This window comes from Eschrichtius robustus, chromosome 4, assembly GCF_028021215.1.
Source record: "Eschrichtius robustus isolate mEscRob2 chromosome 4, mEscRob2.pri, whole genome shotgun sequence".
Classification (NCBI taxonomy): Eukaryota; Metazoa; Chordata; class Mammalia; order Artiodactyla; family Eschrichtiidae; genus Eschrichtius; species Eschrichtius robustus.
This window is the reverse complement of record NC_090827.1, coordinates 78938060-78952501: the sequence shown is the minus strand read 5'-3', so window position 1 is coordinate 78952501 and position 14442 is coordinate 78938060. Positions and strand designations below refer to the sequence as shown.

Sequence of the window (14442 nt, the reverse complement as noted above, 5' to 3'; positions counted from 1 at the left end):
TCTTATTGAAATAGAATTATCTCTTGGGAGAAAGGGGACATATTTGGAAAATAAAAGGATTTAATATTTTTATATTGTCTGTGATCCTTACAATATTGAATTCCATTGTATTCAAATGAATTATGGAACTTACTCTTCCATTTACTATATGCATTTGATAAACTATAACTTTCTGAACCTGTTTTGTGGCTTGGTAAGATATATTTAAAATATCTACACATATATGATTCTTTGTTGATTTTCTTTAAAAAAAAAAAAAAAAGTATTCTGTCAGTGCTAGGTTTGATTTAATCCCCAAATTGTGTCTTAATGGTAGAAGTAACCATCAGAAATTTTGTCTAAAATAGCATATTTAGCTACTAAATGTTTTCTTAAAAAAAAAAAACTCTATAACAAATGATAATACTGTCATTGCATGTTTTTTATTCATCATTGTCCTGAAAACATGAATGAAAACCCAGTGTGTGAAATGTGAATAAACAAAGTTATGTTTTGGGGGGCTTTTTTTGTTTTTTAAGAAATTTATTTATTTATTTTTGGCTGCATTGGGTCTTCGCTGCCGCGCGCGGGCTGGCTTTCTCTAGTTGCGGTGAGCGGGCTTTCTCTAGTTGCGGCGAGCGGGGGCTACTCTTCGTTGCGGTGCATGGGCTTCTCATTGCGGTGGCTTCTCTTGTTGCGGAGCACAGGCTCTAGGCACGTGGGCTTCAGTAGTTGTGGCACATGGGCTCTAGAGCACAGGCTCAGTAGTTGTGGCGCACGGCCTTAGTTGCTCCGCGGCACGTGGGATCTTCCCGGACCAGGGATCGAACCCATGTCCCCCTGCATTGGCAGGTGGATTCTTAACCACTGCGCCACCAGGGAAGTCCCCAAAGTTATGTTTTAAGACATGTATTTCCAGAAATCAAATATCAGCATTTCATTTTTCTCCTTTTTAATCATTTTTCTAATGTAATAAAGGCAAAGTATATTAAAATATTTAAATATAACATGTTCTGTTAAAACTCTGGTTTATTAACTCACACATAACTGGCAAACATGAATAATTTTAATATTACACAAAAATATCTCTTCATTTGTCATTTTTTCTCATTGTAACATTTTGTGCCGCCAAATAAGAGCAGCTGAACACAAAGTAAACAAACATAGCTGAACTCTGCAAGCCACAAGAGGAGCTGAGCACTGATTACATTCCTAGTTCTTCTTGGCTCTGCTTGGCCCCGTGCACTGTCTTGGGAGTGCTTCCTGTTTGGTTCTCCCTGACCTTCAGTGCATTTTGCCTTTGCCTCTATAACCAAACGGTCTCAGCTCCTCTTTACATTACCTTCCAGTGAGCTACCTTCAACTCTTCTGTTCACATAAAGTCCCATATATGCGGTAACGTTTCTTTATCTATAGTCTTTATCTATAGAAATTTGGCCAATCTTTTTAACTGTGCTAGTATTTTTATCGTTTACGTTAGTGCTCTAATTATAAATTTGTATCGATTTTTGAATGGGCTTCTGCTAATGATATTTTTTTTATCACGAGCCCTGATAACTAGTATGTGATTTTGCAAAACAAGTTTTCCAGGAATGCGTGTAAATTATAGCAAAAGCACTTATACCAATATGTAGACAAAGGCGGCAACTCTACTAAAATTAAACTGTTGGTTGGTGGGCAGCACTGTCAGGGAAAATTTCAAATGTTAATTCAACAGCTGTCATGAGAGAGCCAGAATCTTGTGTACAAAAGATGGTTTCGGAGTTTTGTAAATAATGTACGAAAGGTTCAGAGGGTAGCATGAACACATCGGTTTACATCCTCTTCTCATTTCACCAGAAAGACAAAAAGGAATTAAAAAGGGAAAGGAACACACAACAAAGAGATCGTGAGATAGTCCATAAGCAGACAAGACTTCAAGCACTTTTCCTCCCCATCTGTTGGTTATCTTTGTAACTTACATTACATACTTAAACTTTCTTCTTTGTTCTGTCAACTACAGATGGCATGCTATGGCTTTTCGTCTTCTAAGCAGAGGATATTAGTTCCCCTTACCCTTCCCTCTACTTCATATTTCCCCCTTTCATCTTCCAAATCATCTGTACTTTTATTTTCATCTGGTCAAGACTGATAGCATTTATATTTTGTTTTGTAACCATAATTTAGTCTAATGTGCTTTTTCTATAGCATGATTCGAAAACTTCAAAATTAGTCAATAGTGTTTGTATCATTATAAACTATATAACTATTAATGACAGACCCAATGTACAAGCTATGATTACATTTCCTTATGCATATAATACACTTGGATCCTAGAATGCATATGGGCTTTTTCTGAGGGGGTGGGGAAAGAGCATTCCCTGCTTTAATCAAAGTTGTAAAGTCTCCTAATTTCAAATACACTGTCTTATCTTTGAAGTCCGTGTTGTGTTGTTTGTTTGTTTTTTTTAAATTGAGGTATAGTTGATTTGTGGGGTTTTTTGTTCTTTTTTTTTTTCCCCTCCCTGAATACTTTACTAGCAAACTCCTTCATTCCCCAGTTCCATCATGGGCAGATTGTTCTTTAGGCCTTTTTGCACAGTCAGCAGCCTGGAACGCCTTTTATTGCTCTCCTCTATTGGAACACCGCTTCGCTAAATCCCTGATTTTTCTTTCCTGCTATACTGCCTTGTTTTGCTGGACACCCTCAAGTAACTTCCTCGGAAAAGATGTGTGGAAAGCAAAGTTCTCTTACCTCTGAAAAGGCTTTTTCTTGCCCTCGAAGTTTAATAACAGTTTATCTGGATCTACAATTCTAGGTTGAAAATAATGCATTGCTTCATTATCTTCTGGCTCAGGGTTGCTCATAAGAAATGTGTGCTAGTCTCATTCTTGTTTCTTTGTAGATAAGCTTCTTTTTTCCATCTTGAGGTCCATAGGATCCTTTCATTCTCTTGTAACTCTGAGGAGTCACAGTGATTGTGTCTAGTTTAGAGGGTTTTTATTCTTTCCACTTAAGCCTATTCTATATACTTGATATGTCTTTCTTCACATCTGGGAAACTCTTACATTCTTTCTTTGCTAGTTTCCTGTCCTCTGCTTTCTCTCTCTTTCTGAAACTTCTAATAGTTCTTGGGCCTCCTGACTTGGTTCTCTATATCTTTTATCTTCGGTATCATATTTTCAATGTCCTGTTCTTTCTATATTTTAGGAAATTTTCTTGATTTATCTTTAAACTTTGGCTGAATTTTATTTTTACGATAATATCCTTATTTCTAAGAGCTTCTTTTTTAACAAGAGCTTTATGAGCTGTAACTCACATACCATAAAATTCACCCTTAAAATGTACAATTCACTGATTTTTACTATATTCACAGAGTTATGCAATCATCACCACTATATAATTTGAGAACATTTTCATCATCTCAAGAAGAGAGCCTATACTCAAATTTCCCCAGTTATGAAAAAGATATACAGCTATAAATCCATACATATTAGACTACAGCCTGAATAAAATTTTCAGTTGGGAGATATAACTGTACTTAGTTATACCAGTAAACTGAGAAATAGCAGAAATGAGAACATTCAGGTAATTACAGCTATAATAGAATTCTGGCTTTTTTATATGTAATAATACTATGGTCATGCACTAAAAAAATTTTTTTAATTGAAGTAACAGAGGAATAGAAGAGTACTAAATCATGCAGCAAAACAAACAGTAAAAATAAGCTTCCTCCCCTCCCCCCCCAACCAAAGGCTTTGCCTAGAATATGTGACAAGGCACTGCAGCAAAGAAGGGCCATCTGCCCAGAAGATACAACCAATTTCAGACTCAGAAGCCTCAGGTATAATGGAGGTGAAAAGTGAGGGGTATAACATAAAGTAAAGCTTACACATCTTAAGTATGTAGTTCTGTTCACTGTTACACACACATCTATCCACGTAACCACCACCCAGATCAAGGTATGGAGTATGTCCAGAACTCTAGAAGATTCCATCAATACCTACCTAGTCAATAAGCTCACAACAGCAAACCATTACTTTTAACTCTCTCAACACAACTCACTTTTTTGTCTGCTTTTGAACGTCATATAAACAGAAGTATACAGATATCCTATTTTGTATCTAGCTTTTTTAATTCACCATCATCCAAAATCTCAATCTTTTTTTTCTCACTGTGTTTTATTGTTCTGTATGACTATAATAGTTTCTCTATCCATTCTACTTTGAAGGATATTTAGGTTTTATAGTTCAGGGCCATTATAAATAATGATGCTATGAACATTCTACTACATACCTTTTGGTAGACTCATTTCCATTGGATACATGCCCAGGTGTGAGACCACTGGATCAGTGTACACTTATCTAAAGTTGATACTGCCAAACAGTTTTCCATGGTTGTATCAATATAACCACACATTTTAAATATGATCAAACTTAACATAATTTTAAAAGTATACATACAATGTTTAAAACCTGGCACAACTGTATAATTAAGTTTCCTTCATGGTATTTTACACTGGGTAGCCAAAACTCTAAGAAGAGAGGAAAAAAAAAAAAGTCACAATGGAAACCACATTGCCATACTCTTAGTATGCACCTTTATTTTATTTTTCTCATTGTTGGTTTACTTGCTTATTTACTTACTTTCTCACCTAATTACATAGAAAAGGCCTGGAAGGCAAGATACTGATTTCGGAGCAAAGGTTACATTGAAGGGTAAGATGATAGGGAGGGGGGATAGACAATTACTTTTTATTTTACTAATGTTATGATATGAATTTTAAAGACTCTTTTACTTTTTAAAGAGTCTCTTGGTTCTGATATAAAATAATGTCTGTTTCATGTGGAATGAACAGACCAGTATTTGTCTCTGGGAAATCTGAGTCTATTACTATCACTGATTTGTACAATGGATGAAGCGTTGGCTTTCAACAGAAAAAGAAATATAAGAGTAATAATAACTGTCAGTTTCCCACCTCTACTGAGGTCAAAGGACAAAGAAATATGGTTAACATGCAGGTGGAGAGATTTAAGTCAGACATGAGAAAAAAATTCCACGATCGTGATGACTATTAGGCATTGAAACAAGTTATTAAAGGGGGGAAGAGGGAAGACATTATAAATCTTCTCCCGTAGGGATTTGAAGGGCAGTATATACAGCCAACTGTATAGTGAAACTTGGATAAAACCCAGCTGGGAATCGATGTCCATTTTTGTAACACTATAAATACTAAAGAAGGATTTCCTGGGATATCCTTTAAACAGTATATGTTTCTTGTTACACAAATTTTTGAGCTCTATAGTATTACAAAGACAGAATAAGAAAGTAATGTGAAAAGATCATTTTAATTATATGAATCAATTCAATCAAATGGATCCAAAATTGAGAAATCTATTGCAAGATACATTTTCAGGATAGTACAGAATAAAGTATAACTGCTGCAAGACCACAGGTCACAAATAGAAAATAAACAGCTCTCCCTGAGATTTATACAGAAACAGTGAACTATAAAACCACCAGAAACATTTACGGTTTGGCTTTCTTTGGAAATGCAGCCTTCCTGAGGCTAAGTTAAACACTGCATCAGTGTTTATAAACTCAGCAGAGAGCACAGAAAGGAACAGATAGATTACCCCTGTTATCTAAGGGGCAGATTACCAGCCTGCCAGGTAAGGAGCCTTTCCTTGGTGGGTCTACCCTGACTTGGAAAGAATAGCCTCCAAGTAAAGCAACTCCCACCCCACAGCCATGGATCTTCCCTTGGGGTTTTTAAACTCCTAGCCCATATTCTCATATGTTGAGGATCCCTTCTGCGGGGAAAATATAAAGATTAATAAGAAGAGGAGGAGGAGAAAAAAAGAAGAAAAAGATGCACCAATTAAAGTTAAAAATATAGAGCCAGAGGGCAGATGCTTGCAGATGGGATATTAGAAATTCAGATTCCCATTTTGTGGATGAGGAAACAGAGAAACAGAGGCAATTCAGGTTCTGTTTTAGGTGATGAAGTGTAAGAAGGAAATATTTGCTTAGGGACCTTAAGGCTTTCGGGCACTATTAAGTATTAATTCAATAAAAACTCTTTCTGTCTCTTTCTCTAGATTCTCTTCTTCTTCATGCCCCTAAATGGATGTGTTCCTTACGACTCTGCCTTCAACCCTCCTGTCAATCATTCTACTTTCTTTTCCTGGATGATCACCCTCTTGTTATATTTCCTTTAGAAATTCACTACTTAGGCTCCAACATAATCACTAGGTAACTAAATCCCCAATCTCCACTTTCACTTCTGGAAATCATTACTCTAGTCACATGTTTTCCAACTAAGATGATCAGGAAGCAATCATACAGGCAATGTAATTCCACCCCTAAATCTGGTAGAACACTCTTCATATGCAATTGTATGACCATTGGTCATTATTTTTATAATGTCTTTTATCTGCCCAGGAGACAGTAAATAATTTTATCATGCTATATCCTCCTTTTACAGAACACATTGAATTTCACAAACATTTATATGTTACATAATAAATCATCTCATCTAATTGTCGGGTTAGCAGACAATAGAATCCCCATTTTGAAGACAGGAAAACAGATTCAGAAAAGTTAATTAACTTGTTCATTTGAAAATAAGACAGTATTTTTTCATGTTTCCTACCCCCTACAAGGACCTAATTTTATACTATGAACACATAATAAATACCTTTTAAATGAATGAAAATAATTGTCCATTACGGCTAAATCTGGATAATGTATAGAAAAAATTTCAATGAGTTTTCCCCCTTCTACTGATTCCAATGATCTCTAGAAAACTGTGCTAATCTTGGACGCCGGAAAATATGATACTCTTTTAAATAATGGTTCTCGGAGGTGTTCCATGGACCCCTGGGTCCTTGAGGCACTTTCAGGTAGTCAGAAAAGTCAGAACTATTTTCATAATAATACAAAGATGCTACCTGATTTTGTTACTATCCTGTGTTTGTATTGATGGTACAAAAACAAGTGGTGGGTAAAAGTGCCAGTGCCTTAGCACCAATCAAGGAAGTGGTACCAAATTATACGAGTAGTCAGTTTCACTTTCAGAATGGCCATGATAAAAAAGCAAATGTTACTAATTTTATCAAATCTCAACCCTTAAGAAAACATCAATATTCTGTGTAAAGAAATGGGAAATACACAAAAAGCACTTCTGGGGCAAACCAAAGTATCAGTGCAACCATTACCTCAATCAAGGAAAAGCACTGATGTGATTACTTGAGTTGTGAACTGCTGTTCACACTGTTTTAATGGCATAAAATTTGTACTGAAAAGACAACTGAAAAAGTATGGCTCTTCACACACTTTTTCCAACAAGTAAATGAAGTGAGTCTGTCACTTCAAGGAAAACAATTAACAGTTTGTATTGTCAATATCGAAACTCAAGTTTTCATGTGAAATTATAATTTTGGAAAACTTGTATCTGCCCCTATATCTTTACATTCCTAATACTTAAAGATTTTCTAATGATATCAGTGGTGATATTGACAAATGTGGCTTTGTTATATTGTATAATATATGTCAACATTTCGAAAGTCTGCATAATTTAAAGAACCAATATTGTCCAAGTGACTAATGTACAATGCTATAAAATAATATGTGCATAAAAGAGCCACTCAAAGCGCAAGAGACACCAATGGGTTTTAATGTACCAGAGTATGGAAAATTCAGCAATATGGTTTCATATTCCACACTGCAATTAACCTGTAAGAAATTACCTCTTGTAAACCTGGTGTAGTATCAAAGAATATCTGCAAATTTCTGGAAAGTTATTAAAATACTCCTCCCTTTTTCAACTACGTATCTTTGTAAGGCCAGCTTTTCTTTATATACTTTATCCAAAATAATATATCACAACAGATTGAATGAAGAAGCAGATATGAGAGTACAGCTGTCTTCTATTAAACCAGACGTTAGAGATGTGCAAAAATGTAAAGTGGTACCACTCTTTCCCTACATTATTTTATTTGAGAAAATATAGTCATTTTTCACAAAAATATGTTACATTAACATATAATAGGTTTATTATATTTTTATATTAATTAATATTTTAAAAATTTTCCCTGCTTGAATTCCTGACGTGATATTTTCTTTCTATCTATCTCACGTGTATCAATAGATATACTCCACATAAACAAAAGCTCTTGGTGTCCACATAGTTTCTTTTTTTGTTGTTCATAGGTTGTTGTGAACCCCAATAGCTTTTTTTTTTTTTTTTTGGTCGCACCACATGCTTTGCAGGATCTTAGTTCCCTGACCAGGGATTGAACCTGGGCCCCCAGCAGTGAAAGTGCTGACTCCTAACCACTGGACCACCAGGGAATTCCCCTCAATAGCTTTTAACAATGTAAAGGGGTTCTGAGACCAAAAAGTTTGAGAACTGACGTTCGAAATCAGTGTCACTCTTGGATTCCATAGGAGGGAGATAGAAAAAGCAATCCATTAAATAAATACATAACAAATACCAACTGACAGTATTAATTCAAGAATTTATTTATTCATTCCATAAACACTTACTGAGTATATAGTAACTTCAAGGTCTTGTGTTAGGTGTGGACAATACTAAGAAGCACAGATAAGAATTCTCAGCCCCAACTACTCAGGGTCTGGTGGTAACTGCTATAATAGAAGTATGAACAAAAACAGTACCGATAGGGATAGAAGATGTCATCTTTTAGAAAGAATGACAGGGGATGCGAGATATGATGGAGAAAATGTTGGGGGAGAATTTTAAAAGCCTGGAGAATGAAATGAGCATTCTTTTTTTGGAGGGAGGAGAGAAGTAGGGTAAGGCTTTAAGATCAGTAGCAATTATTAACCAAGTATCTATGTGCAAGGCACAACAGGGGATACAAAAATATCTACAGTCTTCCAGGAAACTAGAATTAAGGAAAAAAAAGCATAAAACAATTATCGGAAAGAGGAAGATAACCAGAAGAGCAGAGTGACATGAAGACCAAGGGAAAAGCATCAAGAAAGAAGACATGATCAGATGCTACAACACATCAGGAGGAACGAGAAATATCATAAAGGAAAGTTGTAAATAGAAATATTAATGCATATAACTGAAAGTAGAAATACGCATTGTCCCTCTACTACTCCTTCACATGCATCAGGCAATCCATTCATTCAAGCGGCAAGTACTAAGCCACACACTATATACCAAGCCAAACATCCAATGGAGAATATGAAATGGACACTGTCTAGCAAAGTTTTGGATCCACACACATTTAACTATTTTGCACTGTGGTAACTACTAAGACAGAGCACTAAGAGAAATAAGAGAAAGAGCTGTGGGTCCTCAGAAGCCAGAGCAATCAATGCAGCTCGCTGAGGAGGGTGTAGGAAGAAGGTTAAAGGGGAATTAGATATGGTTCCACAGAGAAAGTGACATTTGTACTAGATCATGAAAAATAAGGTGGGTTTGACAGGAAAGTGTTTGTGTGTGTGCATGCGTGTGTGCAAAAGCACGTAGTGTAAAGTGAGTGGTTATATTAGTCAAGGTCCCAGCAGGAAAAAGATGGCACTCTAACAGGAAAAATAAGGCAAACATAACAACAGGAATTTCTAAGAAGTTAGGCTAAGGGAAATCAGGAGTGTTAAGGAAAACCAACAAGGGAAGGGTAGAGGGAAGCAACCAATTGCATCCTGGCAGGGGTGAAGCCAGGCAAACAGTACCCTAACCATACCCTCCCCCCCACCCTCTAAATTTCCTGCCCATGCCTCCCATTGGCCAAACAGAACTGAGAGGCCAAGCGCAGAAAAGCGTGCTGAGGCAGTCCATAACGGTTAGCCTCCAGAAGCACAGGCAGAGAAGGGTGGAGGGGATCTGGAGGGACAATCAAACAAGAATATTTCAGGCGAAAACAACAAAGACCTACAGAAGTTCCTGCTGAGGAATGGGGAGTAGGGAAGAAAAGCAATTTGAGTGGATGGGTGAAGCATGAGGCTAGAAGTCAGAAAGATTTCTAAAATAGCATGCTAAGGAGTTGGGACACTATCTTCAGGCAATGGGGAACCATCAAGGGGTTTTAGACAGAGGAATGGCACAACCATATCTGTGTTTGTGGCTCTGTAGCCACTCCTCCCACCCCCAGTAGTTTGATTCCTGATACAGAAGTCAGACAGACCCGGGTTGTATCCTGGCTTACTTGCTATAAGACTATCAGTCAGGGCCCAGGTAGAAGGTAGAAAATACACCAGTTATTTGAGCAGAGAAAATTTAACATAGAGAATTGTTAACTGGGTAACTGAAAGGTAAAAAGAGAACTCCAAGGTATCATGCAGGCAGCAACTGTTGGAAGCAGCTACCACCAGTAGGATGGAAGAAACACAGAGGCTGGAATTATACCTCTTGAGAACGGAGTGCTACTTGGCTAGGCTGGTACCTCTAAGGAGGGGGTGCCATGAAGCTGGTTCTGCAAGTATTGGAAGAACTGCAAACTGGATTCAGTTGCTCCCACAGGAAGGACCTGCCACTGCTGGGGTGAAGAAGTGCTGCTGGCATGACACTGACAAGCAGAAGCAAAATGCACAGGCAGCAGGCGGAAAGAGGCAAGTTGCTTCTTCCCCTTCCAGCCTTGCAGTTTCCCTCTGGCACCCCTTATCAGTGTAGCCCACCAGGAAGCCAGCTGAAGAGCAGAATGTGGTCTGCACAGTGCCAGTTCCAGCACCACAGAGCAGAAGGGTGGGTTGAGATCTGGGGCGGGTGGGAGCGGGGAAGAGTACCAAATTGACAAGACTACTGGGAGGATTAAATGAAACAAACTATGTAAACTTGTTATAATGCCTGAAACAAAGTAGCTATCCAATAAAAGTCAATTCCCTTCCTCATTCCCCGAACTGTGGCAAGAGCTAATACATGAAGACAAGGATATGTGAGAGTTCAACAGTGTACCTTCCCTATGAGGCATCCAGATTTTCTTATCTCTTAACAATTACCATATATCAAATCGTACGTTAGTCTTATTAGGTTTTAACCTATCCATTTTGCAACGTTTCACAATCTCCACACCCAGTTCACACACGCACGCACACATGGATGTGTATGCATACATGTTCCCCTTAATCCCAAACAAAATTCTCCATAATGAAGGCAAAAGATATAAATGTGATCAAAACACAGAACTGGAAGAACTCAATACCAATAGTAGGAAGCAGAGTACTCTCAATAATGCTGAAAAAAGTATACGTCGAATAAAATTTTAGTGTTTTGATTTATTGCTATTTTTCAAAGCCAGTACTGCTAAATTCTAAAAGTAGGAAATGATAGTGGGTGTGGCATTGGTGGGAAGCAAAAGCACTAATTTCATCTGGGACTTCATTAAGAGACGTACGGTGTCCAAAAAGAGGCAAAGAACAACACATCTTTACTCAGCTCTGGACATCACATTTTAGGACGGACATTAACAAACTAGAACTTTGTCAGTGGCTCAGAACTAGAAAATGTGTTGGTTAAAGGCTAGTCTTTTCACAAATGGTTGAAAAAACTCATCACATTTAATTTGGAAGGGAGAAACTGATGGTGATCATATGGAGCTAACATTCCAGTGCCACAAAACAAGGAGAGTAAATTCAGAAGCTTCACAACACAATGGATCAGATTATCATCTGGAAACGTAGCTCAAGAGATTTTCCTGTAAAAGTGTGACCACAGAGGCTTGGGAATCCCAAATACAGAAGGTGATTTGGGGGGTGAACAGAGTCAGGGAAGAGGTAATAACTAAGCTGAAAATGGAAAAACTATTTAGAATTCTGCTTAAAGAAAGAATGTGTTATCAAAAGGGAAATATTCAGCATAAAGACTAGAAAAAGACAACTTAAGTGGAAAGAATGAATTGGTACATTTCCAAGAAAGAAAGGGGGAAATCATCTAATTTGATTTATTTGTTTTGATTTTACTCTCATCAAACAACCCTCTTATAATATAGTTTCCCACATAAATTTCCCCACAGATAGAATATAACTGCAGCACATCAATTCCAGTTTGCTTGATAATCATAATCTTCACTCTGCTCAGAGCTTTCTTTCTCCTTCAAAATTCCAGGAAATAGTTTCCCCATTTTTATGGATAAATAAATTGAAATTTGGCTAATAAGCAGCAGAACTGTGATTCACCTCCATGTGTAACTGACTTTGCACTCCATCACAATCAGGAGAGCTGGAAGTCCCAGAAAACAGAGAGAGATGTACAAGAAAGTGGCAACAATCTGGTAGTGAATATCACAAAGAAATGAAGAAGAATGAGGGCTGAGAAAAATGCCCTTACACTTAGTAGCCCAGAGGACTTCTCAGCAAAAAAGTACCAGAAGCCAGACTACACTAGATTAATAAGCAAGAAAATAATAAAGAAACAGGCGCTGAGCATAGAATACTTTTTCAAGAAATCTGGCTGCAGAACAAAGAACAGTGTCATAAAGAGATCTGTTTCACTTTAGCCCTAATAGGCTCTTTCTGCCAGCCATTAAATATAGCCGCTCTGCAGAGAGCTATGGGAAAACCGGTGAAGATCCCCCAACCACAGTGTCAGGCCAGAGGAACAGATTCTCTGTAAATGGAGAGAATGAGATGGGCATCTTCCTCTGTGAGAGAACATTTTGGGTCCAAACAAATGGGTTTCTTAGAGTCCATTTGTTTTTTACTTTCAGAATACATTTTCCATGATGAAAAGCCAGTGGGAAAAATACAATTCAGTTTACAATGTTTTAAAAAATCACTTTTCTGGAAGAACGTATATGTTTAGTTAACTGACAATTTCATAACAATCTCTTGGAAAGAAGGCATATGTTTATATGTGAAATGATAAAATGAATTGTTTTCTTTCTTTTGGCAATTCAACTTTTTTCCCCTAAGAGAATGATGTTTATTTCTCTTGGTGCTCATGATGTTTTAATATTAACTTACCTTTTGCTGAGAAATTTTATATTTAAGAGCTGAGGCTTCAATAATGGGATCCATCCCAGTGAATTTAAATATAAGAAAAGTCTTCAGTCTAGAATTAAAATATCTGTTTAATGTCTCAAAAATACCAGAAGCCTCTGTCACAGTCAGAAAAATGTGTACTTCAGTAGAATTTACAGCAGGGGTTCAGAGAACAGTGCATAGTTTAAAGGACATTTCATAGCTTTAAATGCTGCTAGAAAAAGCATTCCAGCCATCTAGGATATCAGAGCATGATTTTTCTTTTTTTAATGATAAGCAGATTTCAAATATCAATGTTTTATTATGTTTAAATTCCAGCCCTTTTCCTTACTGTTCATAGTTATGTATCTGTTGATATATGGAAATGAGACACACCAGAAATTCTGACCAGTGATATGAAGCAGAAATGCATAGCCACAGTGTGTTATCTTTTACTAAATTATAGTTGGCACACAGATAGAATAAGATTTGGGCCAATCTTTTTGGTCCTTCTTACAACAAAGTTGGCTAACAATTGTCTGATTCTTTCCTTCTTTTTTTTTTTTTCCTCTCCTCACCCTCCCCCATGTCTGGAGCTTGGGGATAAATCAAACCATCTTATCTAAAATTTTTTTGGTTGACAGAAAACTCAAATATTTAAATTGAATTCCTTATGGGGCTACCCGCTTTTTTTTTTTTTTTTTTCCTGGCTCTGATTATTTTTGAAAGATACAGAGCTTTAGAAATGCAAAGTGTTTTGATCTTTCAAGAGTCCTGCATTGATTGAGCAATAAAAACTGATTTATGCTCTGTGATAGCATCATAAGGTTTTATCACTGAAATGCAATATAAATTAACCTTATCACCCAGACCCTTTGCGCATTCCTACTTTTCTCTATTCATGATGTGAATTAGTTCTTATTTCAACATACTCACAGATAAGGAAATATTTTAGGTAAACATATGTTATTAATGTGTACCTATAACTGTGAAAAGAAGAGAAAAGGAAAGAAAAAAGGAAAGGAAAGGAAGAAAGAAAGAAAGAGGGGAGCGAGGGAGGAAGGAGAGAAAGATACAAGAATTATAGTCAAATGCCAGGATGATCTCAAAGAAACAACTTTATTTCTACTTCAAAACAACATGTAGGACTCTGGCATTGGTTGTATGAAGTTAGGATAATTTTATAAATAAAAAGCATATTCTCTCACATTAGAATGTCTAGATTTGGATCCAGTCCTACTCCTTATCAGATGTATGGGCTTGGGCAACTTAATATTTCTCTATTCCAGCTTCTTTATCTGAAAAATGGGGTACTCATAGTACCCGTCTCAGAATTACAGTGAAGATTAAATAACACATGTAAAGAGTTAGAAGAAAACCTGGCACATCATACGTGCTCAATAAATGTTAGTTATTTTCACTTTTCTTATCATCCTTCATGTTCCTTAAAGCCCTCATATATAATCACCTAAGACACTGAAAGTTATGATTTTTGTTCATATTATGACCCTCTAATTTTTTTACTTCTAGGTTCATCCACATTCTTTTAC

At 36.8% G+C, this 14442-nt stretch overlaps 1 protein-coding gene across 3 annotated transcripts in view; it reads right to left on the bottom strand.

Moving 5' to 3' along the window:
- The window catches only part of SCFD2 (sec1 family domain containing 2), a 399917-nt gene that overhangs the window by 336032 nt on the left and 49443 nt on the right, over positions 1-14442 (bottom strand). The window lies entirely within an intron of this gene.